Below are 12,002 nucleotides of genomic sequence, written 5' to 3'. Positions count from 1 at the left end.
AGAAGAACAGCTCAAACTGCTGTAATAACAGGCATCGATAGTGATGTTCAAGTTTCAATTTAAAAAAGCGTGGCTGCATGGTTCCCTTGTATCCCTTCCTCTGAGTCTGACTATAAAAGGGAACAGGCTACTATGAAAGGAACTTGAAGGTTTCAGAATGATACTATCTTCGTTGGTTCAATAGCTGAAGGTAATTGTCTAAAGATTAACAACCAAGTTATGCTGGATAAGGTGATTTAAGATTAAGTTGCATGAGCCCTCCAAGGGTTACTTGTCTCATTGATTTGTTCTCAATGGTAGATATATTTTCATTGTAGATTAGGGGTTGGCACCGTTCCTGCTTTTGGCTAAAACGGAAACGGTAAAAAATGGCAATGAAAAAACGAAACAGAAACAGATTCTAACAGAAACGAAAAAAATGAATTCCGTTTCTATTTTTCGGTATTTTTTTTTACCAAAAAAAGATTTTTTCTGTTTTTTCTGTTTTAAGAGATATTTTCGTTTTTTTTTTTTGATTTTTGGGGTTTATGAGAGGAAAATGAACATTGAAAAACATTGATTAATAAAAAAGATCAAATATAAAAAGACCAAACATTCAAAAATACCATATAAATCAAAACTTAAAAGCATTCGAAGTTCAAGTGACTTTGCAGTCATACGTGACGACTGCTTTCGCGTAAAGTACCCAGCAATACTAAATGCACTCTCACTTGGTACTGAAGTTGCAGGCGTTGCGAGATACATACAAGCAATTTCACTTAGCTCTGGGTAAGTGTAGAAACATTCATTCCAAAATTCTAGCCGATCAGAAATATTTTTTCCTGATCTACGACTCTCACTCAAGAACACTGTAGTCTGGGTGCCAAGTGCCAAAAACTCAACACCCCCCCCCCTGCTGTAAAAGGTACAAATTGTTGGAGACCGGATTCTGGTTCTGGTCATTTTGACCCTGCTGATCACGAATCTGTCGGGACCTGTGACCGCCGGCAAATGTTTCAAATGTTTCATTTTTTGATGGCGTAACAAGAATAAATTCCTAATTTTTTGCTTTAACTGATGAAAAATTAACGAAGCTAATGTTTAATTATTTTTCTCTAAGCTAATTTGGCAATCAGAGCACCAAAACATGCCATAATATAAATAACTGGATGCAAATAGACTCATCTAAACACTGAGTTTAGCAAAAAAAAAAAAAATTACACCAACAAAGTATAATGATCGATGAGATAACGATAATATTTCCAGACAGATTAAAAACGCTGATCACACATCTACCAGGTTCCTGGATCTCTGAGCTTACTTGGAGCTCAACTTTTTATACGCGTATTTAAAAAAAAATATTTATGAAGCTTAGCTTTTGTACCTTTGATCTTTGAACCCTCTCAGGTTAATTTTATAATATATATACATATATATATATATATATATATATATATATATATATATATATATATATATATATATATATATATATATATATATATATATATATATATATATATATATATATATATATATATATATATATATATATATATATATATATTTTATATATATATATATATATATATATATATATATATATATATATATATATATATATATATATATATATATATATATATATATATATATATATATATATATATATATATATATATATATATATATATATATATATATATATATATATATATATATATATATATATATCCAATAATCCGAAAATCAAGTCCAAATTAGAGCAAATCAACATCAATAAGCATACGTCTATGTTCCGAAACCAAGCTATAGCACCTTAAATCTAAAAAACTTTATATTCCCCAGGTGATCACCACATATCGGGGCTCATCAGATGAAAACTCATTGCCTAAATGGGTTTTCGCACTTAAATTTCACTAACCAGGCAAAATGAGTGCGCCATGCCATAATCTGGCATACCCCTATGTTGTTACACCTATGGAATAATCATAAACAAAATCCAAAATATCCCAAAAATATAAAAATATGTACCCCAGAAAAAATTCTTCCAAGCATCCTTAACTAACCTTCAATTAAAACTGAGAGCCAAACCTTCAGCCAGTTTTACTACAAACAGTTACATATCCCTAGACATCCCCCCGGAACAGTTTCACTCTCCCTCACATTATAAGAAATCAATTCCAAATATCCTAATTTAATTTTTACACAAATGTGAGAACTAACTTATTACTGCCGGGACGAGAAACTATACTCATCCAACAGCTTACCGTAAAATATCATTCAAGAGATCTTGATAACCCTTATTATACTTAAGTAAAAGTTGATTATACTGAAAACAAAGCTTTTTAAATTGCCAAGCAAGTTTATTGGCGGAAAAACCTCTTACGATTAGCTTCTTGCTAAGTAACATACATCTGTTTCTAGTATTGATGTAATTAGTAAAAATTCTTGCATATCTAAATAGTTGGGAAAAATATGATGAATATGTTATATTCGAATGAATATTACTGTTTGGAAATGGAAAATTAACTATTTCAACATTAAAATTGTCTGTTTTATTATATATTTTAAAAATTATTGTATTATTAGGTGCCACATTAATATCTAAATCTAGAAAATAGTCATAATTGCCATTCCCATTACTGGATTCCAGATTTAACTCTGGTGGATATATTTTACTTGAAATCTCTAAGAAATTTGAACGATTTATCACCAGAAGGTTATCTTAATATCTTTTATTATTTGAGAGCAAATACTTTATGTTACTTGGATTCTTTTTATCCATCATATAATCATATTCTAAATAATTTAAAAACAGGTCCGCTGTAACTGGACTGGCATTATCCCCCATAGGGATTCCAATACTTTGATTATATAGATTACCATTAAATTTTATAAAAGCATTAAATAGAACAAATTCTAGTAGATCATAAATCTTATCTAGGCTGTAACATCTTGAACTAGTGGTTTCTTTTAAAATAATTAGTACATCTCGCCTTCTTATTATACGTATCAATTTTTAAAAATGGCAAATTAGACAAAAGAAAAACTTTTTTAATAATCTATTTTAAATTTATAAATACTAAATTAATGGGTAAATTTGTATATAATGTAGTTAAATCAAACGAGTGCACTCTTTTGGCTGAAACTAAAGCAAGAGAGTCTATTACTTGCAGCGAATTATTAACGCTCCAATATGGATTAAACTTAGAAAATTTTTTAATTCCCGAGCAAAAAGCCTTAAATTTATTTTTGAACTCTCCTAAAATACACGACAGGTCAGTAGCCGCAACTCTGGTCAGGCATCTTGCTGCACCTGCAATAAAGCACAGTTTCGGGGGATTTTTAAAAAATTTTGCCGTCCATTATAAAAATGGAAAATTTTAAAGCATATCACAATGTTTCACTGCCAATCAAGGACAGTTGGCCTTATTGCCATTTTTACAAGAGCAGTAAGTTATCACAGACATCACTGATGGAGGCCTGAGAAAAACTCATTGCCTATACAGGTTTGGGCACTTAAATTTTCTTACCCAGGCAAATGAGCGCGCCTGCCATAGAACCATATGGCATACCCCTATGTAATGTCACCTCTGGAATATCTATGAACAAGACAATACCCAAAACTATAAAAATATACCCAAAAAATTTTCAAAGCTTCCTTCACCACCGCTCACCTAAAACTGAATCAAAGTAAAAATTCCAAACTGAAAGAATAACCCTTCAGCTAGTTTACCTCCCATAATTGCATAACACCAACTGTCAACGAAAGCCTATTCACTTTCAAGCCTAATTTCTATGAAATCATTTCAAACTATCCTCCGTAAGTCAGCACCTGCTTGTGTCAAAACAAACATTAAATTCCAAAATTATAAAGGGAAGAGAAAAAAACATCCAACAAGCTACCTCAAAATATCATTCAAAATATCTTGATAATTTTGATTATACTTATTTAAAAAAAATGATTATATTGAAAACTAAGCTTTTTAAATTGCCAAGCAAGTTTATTGGCAGAAAAACCTCTTACGATGAACTTATGGCTAGGTGTTTGACTTCTACTTTTAGAATCAATGTATTTAGTACAAATTCTTGTATATCTAAATAGTTGGGTAATTTAGGATGAATGTGTTATATTCGAATGTATATTACTTTTAGGAAATTGGAAATTAACTATTTCAAAATTAAAATCATCTGTTTTATTATATATCTTTAACTTAATGTATTATTAGATGTAACATTAATATCTAAATCTAGTAAATGGTCATAATTGTCTTTCCCATTGCTAGATTCCAGCTTTAACTCTGGTGGGTATATCTTATTCAAAATCTCTAAAAATTCTGCACAATTTATCACCTGGAGGTCATCTAAATATCTTTTATTATTTGAAAGCATATATTTTATATTAGTTCAGTTCTTTTTATCAATCATAAATTTATTCTAAATAGCTTAAAAACAGGTCCACTATAACTGAACTAGCATTACCCCCCATAGGAATTCCAATACTTTGATTACATAGATTACCATTAAATTTTATAAATGTATTAAATAGAATAAATTCTAGTAGATGATAAATCATATCTAAGCTATAATATCTTGAACTAGTGTTACTGTTAAAGTAATTATTCCATCTCGCCTTCTTATTTTACGTATCAATTTTTAGAAAAGCCAAATAAGACAAAATAAAAGCTTCTTAATAATCTTTTTTTGAATTTACAAATACTAAATTAATATGTAGATTTGTGTATAATGTATTGAAATCAAATTAGTCTTCTCTTTTGGCTGAAACTAAAGCCAAATAATCTATTACTTGCAATGAATTATTAACGCTCCAATATGGATTAAAATTAGAAAGTTTTTTCCTGAGCAATATGACTAAAATTTATTTTTAATTTCCCATAAAATACATGACAGGTCAGTCGCCACAATTACAGTAGGGAATCTTGCTTCACCCGCAATAAAGCGTGGTTTCGGGGGAATTTTATGAAATTTTGCCGTCCAATATAAAAAAGGGGCATTTTTATCATTATCATTGATATTACTATTAATTTTTCTAAAAAGTATATCTTCTATTCCATTCAATAGACTATTATCAATATCTTGAACCTTTTCATATGTATTCGTTGTACTTACTTCCTTTGCTAAAACATCACAATATAGCTTCTGCCAAATTATTGCAAAATTATTATTCGCTTTATCAATAGGTACAATTACAAAATCTTTCTTTATATTAGCAATCGCTTGTTTTCTCTTAGCATTATAGAAAATTACCTCATTATTACGATTATTTGTCATATTATATATCTTATTTCTAACCCTATTAATAATTAAATTTTTCCAATTTTGAAAACTATTGTTATTAATTTTCTCTTTTTTGCACTACTTACCAATAAATAAATCTAAATCATTATTTAACCCACTAAGCACAATCGAGGGTTTTAGATGATTTGAAAGACGGAATTTAGCCCCCATTTTCATTATACTCAGCAGATCCATTTGTTTTATTTTTGCTAAATCACCTGTTAAAATATGTTCGTAAGTTGGATTAACAAATGATAAAAATTGCTCACACTTACAAACAGGTTTCCAATTACTAACCGTGTCAAAATTCTTAAGTACTAAATTATAACTAAAAATCATTTGTCCTATCGTTATTCAGAACTTATATGTTATAATCAGATTATTATTATAATTTGTAACCTTTAGACTGGGCATCATAAAGAGTTGAAAGTAGAAAGGCCCCTAGTACTCCGAATCCACACCACTTCTGCCATCTACAATTTAGTCTAACGCTGACGGGCTATAATTTATTCAAGGATTATCGGTCGAGTCTAATGAGGTCAATAACATCTCTTTCAAGGTCGATTTATTTGTTGTTTTCAAGTGTATTGTCTCCGGGACGAAGTTTGCACATGCGCATCAACGAGGGAGAGATGTATTTATCCACGAAGGGGAGAGAATTTCTGAGAAATTGATTTGCATAATTGAGGGGAATGTATTGATCGACTCGAGGGGAATTTATTTGTTGTTTCTAAGGGGAATTATTGATCCATGAAAGGGGAATTTATTTGTTGTTTCTAACGGGAATTATTTATTCAAGAAAGGGGAATTTATTTGTTGTTTCTAAGGGGAATTATTGATTCACGAAAGGGAATTAGAAATGACATCACTTGTTTCCTTGGAATTATGCGGGACTCTAAAGAGATAGAAATTTCATTTTTAAATACGGCTTCTCAGGTCATTAGACTTAGCGATAAATTGATATTCTATCGAAGCCATAATAGTGTAACCAAGAACATCTTAAAGATGAAGAGATTAACGCGGGAGATGGTTTCCTAGGAATTTCAAATGTGACAGCGCAGGGATGCCAAAACAAAAGGAACACGCAGAAATTACGTTTTAGGGATTATTTGGGTGAAACCGTTTTGAGACATTTTAGAAGATGATTTAAGGGAAACCGTTTGAGGTATTTTAGAAGATGATTTTAGAAGATGATTTAGAAGATGAATTGATTGTGAAACTCTATGGTCGTTATAATACACAAGTTCTATTTGAACAGTATTGTGAGGTCCCTACCCCAAAAACCCCTACCCCAACAACCCCCCTACCCCAACCCCAAATGGACCCGACCCCCCTACCCCAACCCGAAGGAACTCCCCGGCCCCGGTCCCCCAATGGCCCCCCAGGCCCCCAAAGGGCCCCCGGGCCCCTAAAGAGCCCCGGGCCCCAAAAGCCCCCCCGGGGCCCCAAAGAGCCCCCCAATTTTTTTGCCCCCCCCCCCCATTTTTTTAATACTTTTTTATTTGCGAATTTGAGACACAGAAGGGCCCCATCCCCCCAAAGTTTGGCTCCCCATCCCACCATTAGTGTTTTGTTGTGGTTTACCTTGTCACAGTTACATTCTCTTTATTTTTCAAAGATCATTTGTATTTTTTTCGTTGAAATGCAAGAGTTGGAATATTCCAGTAGTGTTTTGTTATGGTTTACCTTGTCACAGTTACATTCTCTTGATTTTTCAAAGTTCAGTTTGGATTTCTTTCGTTGAAAAGCAAGAGTTGGAATATTTCAGTAGTGTTTTGTTGTGGTTTACCTTGTCACAGTTTCATTTTCTTGATATTTCAAAGTTCACTTTGAATTTCTTTCGTTGAAATGCAAGAGTTGGAATATTTCAGTAGTTTTTTGCCGTTGCTTACCTTGTCATAGCTACATTCTCTTGATTCTTAAAATTTTATTTTGAATTTTTTTCATTGAAATGTAAGAGTTGGAATAATTCACTATTGTTTGGTCATGGTTTACCTTGTCACACTTACATTCTCTTGACTTTTCAAAGTTCATTTGGAATTTCTTTCATTGAAATGCAAGAGTTGGAATATTTCAGTAGTGTCTTGTTGTGGTTTACCTTTTCACAGTTACATTCTCTTGATTTTTCAAAATTCATTTTGGATTTCTTTCGTTGAAATGCAAGAGTTAGAATATTTCAGTAGTGTTTTGTCGTAGTTTACCTTGTCACAGTTACATTCTCTTGACTTTTCAAAGTTCATTTTGAATTTCTTTCGTGAAATGCAAGAGTTGGAACATTTCAGTAGTGTTTTGCCGTGGTTTACCTTGCCACAGTTACATTCTCTTGATTTTTCAAAGTTCATTTTGAATTTCCTTGGTGAAATGCAAGAGTTGGAATATTTCAGTAGTGTTCTGTCGGGGTTTACTGTGTCACAGTTGCAGTTTATTGATTTTTTCAAATCTCATTTTGTATTTATTTCCTACAAGTACAAGAGTTGGAATATTTCAGTAGTGCTTTATCGTGTTATAAAGTGTCACAGTTACATTCTCTTCATTTTTCGAAGTTAATTTTGAATTTCTTAAGTTAAAATGCGTTTTTTTGTGCTTTACCTTGACACAGTTACATTTTCTTGATTTTTCAAAGTTCATTTGGATTTCTTTCGTTGAAATGCAGGAGTTGGAATATTTCAGTAGTGTTTTGTCGTGGTTTACCTTGTCATAGTTACATTCTCTTGATTTTTCAAAGTTCATTTTGAATTTCTTGCGTAGAAATGCCAGAGTTGGAATATTTCAGTAGGGTTTTGTCGTGGTTTACCTTGTCACAGTTAAATTCTCTGGATTTTTAAAAGTTCATTTTGGATTTCTTTCATTGAAATGCAAGAGATGGAATATTTCAGTAGTGTTTTGTCGTTGTTTACCTTGTCTCAATTACATTCTCTTGATTTTTCAAAGTTCATTTTGGATTTCATTCATTGAAATGCAAGAGTTGGAATATTTCAGTAGTGTTTTGTCGTGGTTTACCTTGTCACTGTTACATTCTCTCGATTTTTCATAGTTCTTTTTGGATTTCTTTCATTGAAATGCAAGAGTTGGAATATTTCAGTAGTTTTTTGTTGTGGTTTACCTTGTCAAAGTTATATTCTCTTGATTTTTCAAAGTTCATTTTGGATTTCTTTCATTGAAAGCAAGAGTTGGAATATTTCAGTAGTGTTTTGTTGTGTTTTACCTTGTCACAGTTACATTTTCTTGATTTTTCAAAGTTCATTTTGGATTTCTTTCGTTGAATTGCAAGAGTTGGAATATTTCAGTAGTGTTTTGTCGTGGTTTACCTTGTCACACTTACATTCTCTTGATTTTTCAAAGTTCATTTTGGATTTCTTTCACTGAAATGCAAGAGCGAATATTTCAGTAGTGTTTTTTTATGGTTTGCCTTGTCACTGTGACATTCTCTGGATGTTTCAAAGTTCAGTTTGTATTTCTTTCATTGAAATATAAGAGCAGGAATATTTAAGTTGTGTTTTGTCGTGGTTTACCTTGTCAATGTTGCATTTTCTTGATGTTTCAAAGTTCATTTTGTGTTTCTATCTTTGAAATGCAAGATTTGGATTATTTCAGTAGTGTTTTGTCATGGTTTACCTTGTCACAGTTACATTCTCTTAATTTTTCAAAGTTCATTTTGAATTTCTTTCGTTGAAATGCAAGATTTGGAATATTTCAATAGTGTTTTGTCGTGGTTTACCTTGTCACAGTTACATTCTTATAACTTTTCAAAGTTCATTTTGAATTTCTTTCGTTGAAATGCAAGAGTTGGATTATTTCAATAGTGTTTTGCCGTGGTTTACCTTGCCACAGTTACATTCTCTTGATTTTTCAAAGTTCATTTTGAATTTCTTCCGTTGAAATGCAAGAGTTGGAATATTTCAGTAGTGTTTTGTTGTGGATTACCTTGTCACAGTTACATTTTCTTGATTTTTCAAAGTTCATTTTGAATTTTTATCGTTGAAATGCAAGAGTTAAATTATTTTTATAGTGTTAGGTTGTGGTTTACCTTGCCACAGTTACATTCTCTTGATTTTTCAAAATGCATTTCGGATTTCTTTCGTTGAAATACAAGAGTTGGAATATTTCAGTAGTGTTTTGTTGTGCTTTACCTTGTCACAGTTACATTTTCATGATTTTTCAAAGTTCATTATTTATTTCTTTCGTTGAAATGCAAGAGTTGGAATATTTCAGTAGTGTTATGTCGTGGTTTACTTTGTCACAGTTACAATCTCTTGATTTTTCAAAGTTCATTTTTGATTTCTTTCATTGAAATGCAAGAGCGAATATTTCAGTAGTGTTTTGTCGTGGTTTACCTTGTCACAGTTACATTCTCTTGATTTTTCAAAGTTCATTTTGGATTTCTTTCATTGAAATGTAAGAGCTGGAATATTTCAGTAGTGTTTTGTCATGGTTTACCTTGTCACAGTTACATTCTCTTGATTTTTCAAAGTTCATTTTGGATTTCTTTCAATGAAATATAAGAGCTGGAATATTTCAGTAGTGTTTTGTCGTGGTTTACCTTGTCACAGTTACATTTTCTTGATTTTTCAAAGTTCATTTTGGATTTCTATCGTTGAAATGCAAGAGTTGGAATATTTCAGTAGTGTTTTGTCATGGTTTACCTTGTCACAGTTACATTCTCTTGATTTTTCAAAGTTCATTTTGGATTTCTTTCATTGAAATGCAAGAGCGAATATTTCAGTAGTGTTTTTTCATGGTTTACCTTGTCACAGTTACATTCTCATAACTTTTCAAAGTTCATTTTGAATTTCTTTCGTTGAAATGCAAGAGTTGGAATATTTCAGTAGTGTTTTGTTGTGCTTTACCTTGTCACAGTTACATTCTCATGATTTTTCAAAGTTCATTATTTATTTCTTTCTTTGAAATGCAAGAGTTGGAATATTTCAGTAGTGTTATGTCGTGGTTTACTTTGTCACAGTTACATTCTCTTGATTTTTCAAAGTTCATTTTGGATTTCTTTCATTGAAATGCAAGAGCTGGAATATTTCAGTAGGGTTTTGTTGTGATTTACCTTGCCACAGTCACATTCTCTTGATTTTTCAAAGATCCATTTGGATTTCTTTCGTTGAAATGCAAGAGTTGGAATATTTCAGAAGTATTTTGTTGTGGTTTACCTAGTCACAGTTACATTCTCTTGATTTTTCAAAGTTTATTTTGGATTTCTTTCATTGAAATGCAAGAGTTGGAATATTTCATTATTGTTTTGTAGTGGTTTAGCTTGTCACAGTTACATTCTTGATTTTTCAAAGTTCATTTTGGATTTCTTTCATTGAAATGATAGAGATGGAATATTTCAGTAGCGTTTTCTCGTGGTTACCTTGTCAGAATTACATTCTCCTGATTTTTCAAAGTTCATTTTGGATTTCTTTCGTTGAAATGCAAGAGTTGGAATATTTCAGTATTGTTTTTCGTTGTTTACCTTGTCACAGTTACATTCTCTTGATTTTTCAAAGATCCTTTTGGATTTATTTGAAATGAAAGATTTGGAATATTTCAATAGTGTTTTGTCGTGGTTTACCTTGTCACAGTTACATTCTCATAACTTTTCAAAGTTCATTTTGAATTTCTTTCGTTGAAATGCAAGAGTTGGATTATTTCAATAGTGTTTTGCCGTGGTTTACCTTGACACAGTTACATTCTCTTGATTTTTCAAAGTTCATTTCGGATTTCTTACATTGAAATACAAGAGTTGGAATATTTCAGTAGTGTTTTGTTGTGGATTACATTCTCACAATTAAATTCTCTTGATTTTTCAAAGTTCATTTGGAATTTCTTTCGTTGAAATGCAAGAGTTGGAATATTTCAGTAGTGTTTTGTTGTGGTTTACCTTGTCACAGTTACATTCTCTTGATTTTTCAAAGTTCATTTCGGATTTCTTTCATTGAAATACAAGAGTTGGAATATTTCAGTAGTGTTTTGTTGTGCTTTACCTTGTCACAGTTACATTCTCATGATTTTTCAAAGTTCATTTTGGATTTCTATCGTTGAAATGCAAGAGTTGGAATATTTCAGTAGTGTTTTGTCATGGTTTGCTTTGTCACAGTTACATTCTCTTGATTTTTCAAAGTTCATTTTGGATTTCTTTCATTGAAATATAAGAGCTGGAATATTTCAGCAGTGTTTTGTCGTGGTTTACCTTGTCACAGTTACATTCTCATAACTTTTCAAAGTTCATTTTGAATTTCTTTCGTTGAAATGCAAGAGTTGGAATATTTCAGTAGTGTTTTGTTGTGCTTTACCTTGTCACAGTTACATTCTCATGATTTTTCAAAGTTCATTATTTATTGCTTTCGTTGAAATGCAAGAGTTGGAATATTTCAGTAGTGTTATGTCGTGGTTTACTTTGTCACAGTTACATTCTCTTGATTTTTCAAAGTTCATTATGGATTTCTTTCATTGAAATGCAAGAGCTGGAATATTTCAGTAGGGTTTTGTTGTGATTTACCTTGCCACAGTCACATTCTCTTGATTTTTCAAAGATCCATTTGGATTTCTTTCGTTGAAATGCAAGAGTTGGAAAATTTCAGAAGTATTTTGTTGTGGTTTACCTAGTCACAGTTACATTCTCTTGATTTTTCAAAGTTTATTTTGGATTTCTTTCATTGCAATGCAAGAGTTGGAATATTTCAATAGTGTTTTGTTGTGGTTTACCTAGTCACAGTTACATTCTTGATTTTTCA

This window comes from Artemia sp. Qi Xiang Cuo, chromosome 20, assembly GCF_049724085.1.
Source record: "Artemia sp. Qi Xiang Cuo chromosome 20, ASM4972408v1, whole genome shotgun sequence".
Lineage (NCBI taxonomy): Eukaryota > Metazoa > Arthropoda > Branchiopoda > Anostraca > Artemiidae > Artemia > Artemia sp. Qi Xiang Cuo.
The sequence above is the reverse complement of the archived record's forward strand: the minus strand, read 5'-3'. Positions refer to the sequence as shown.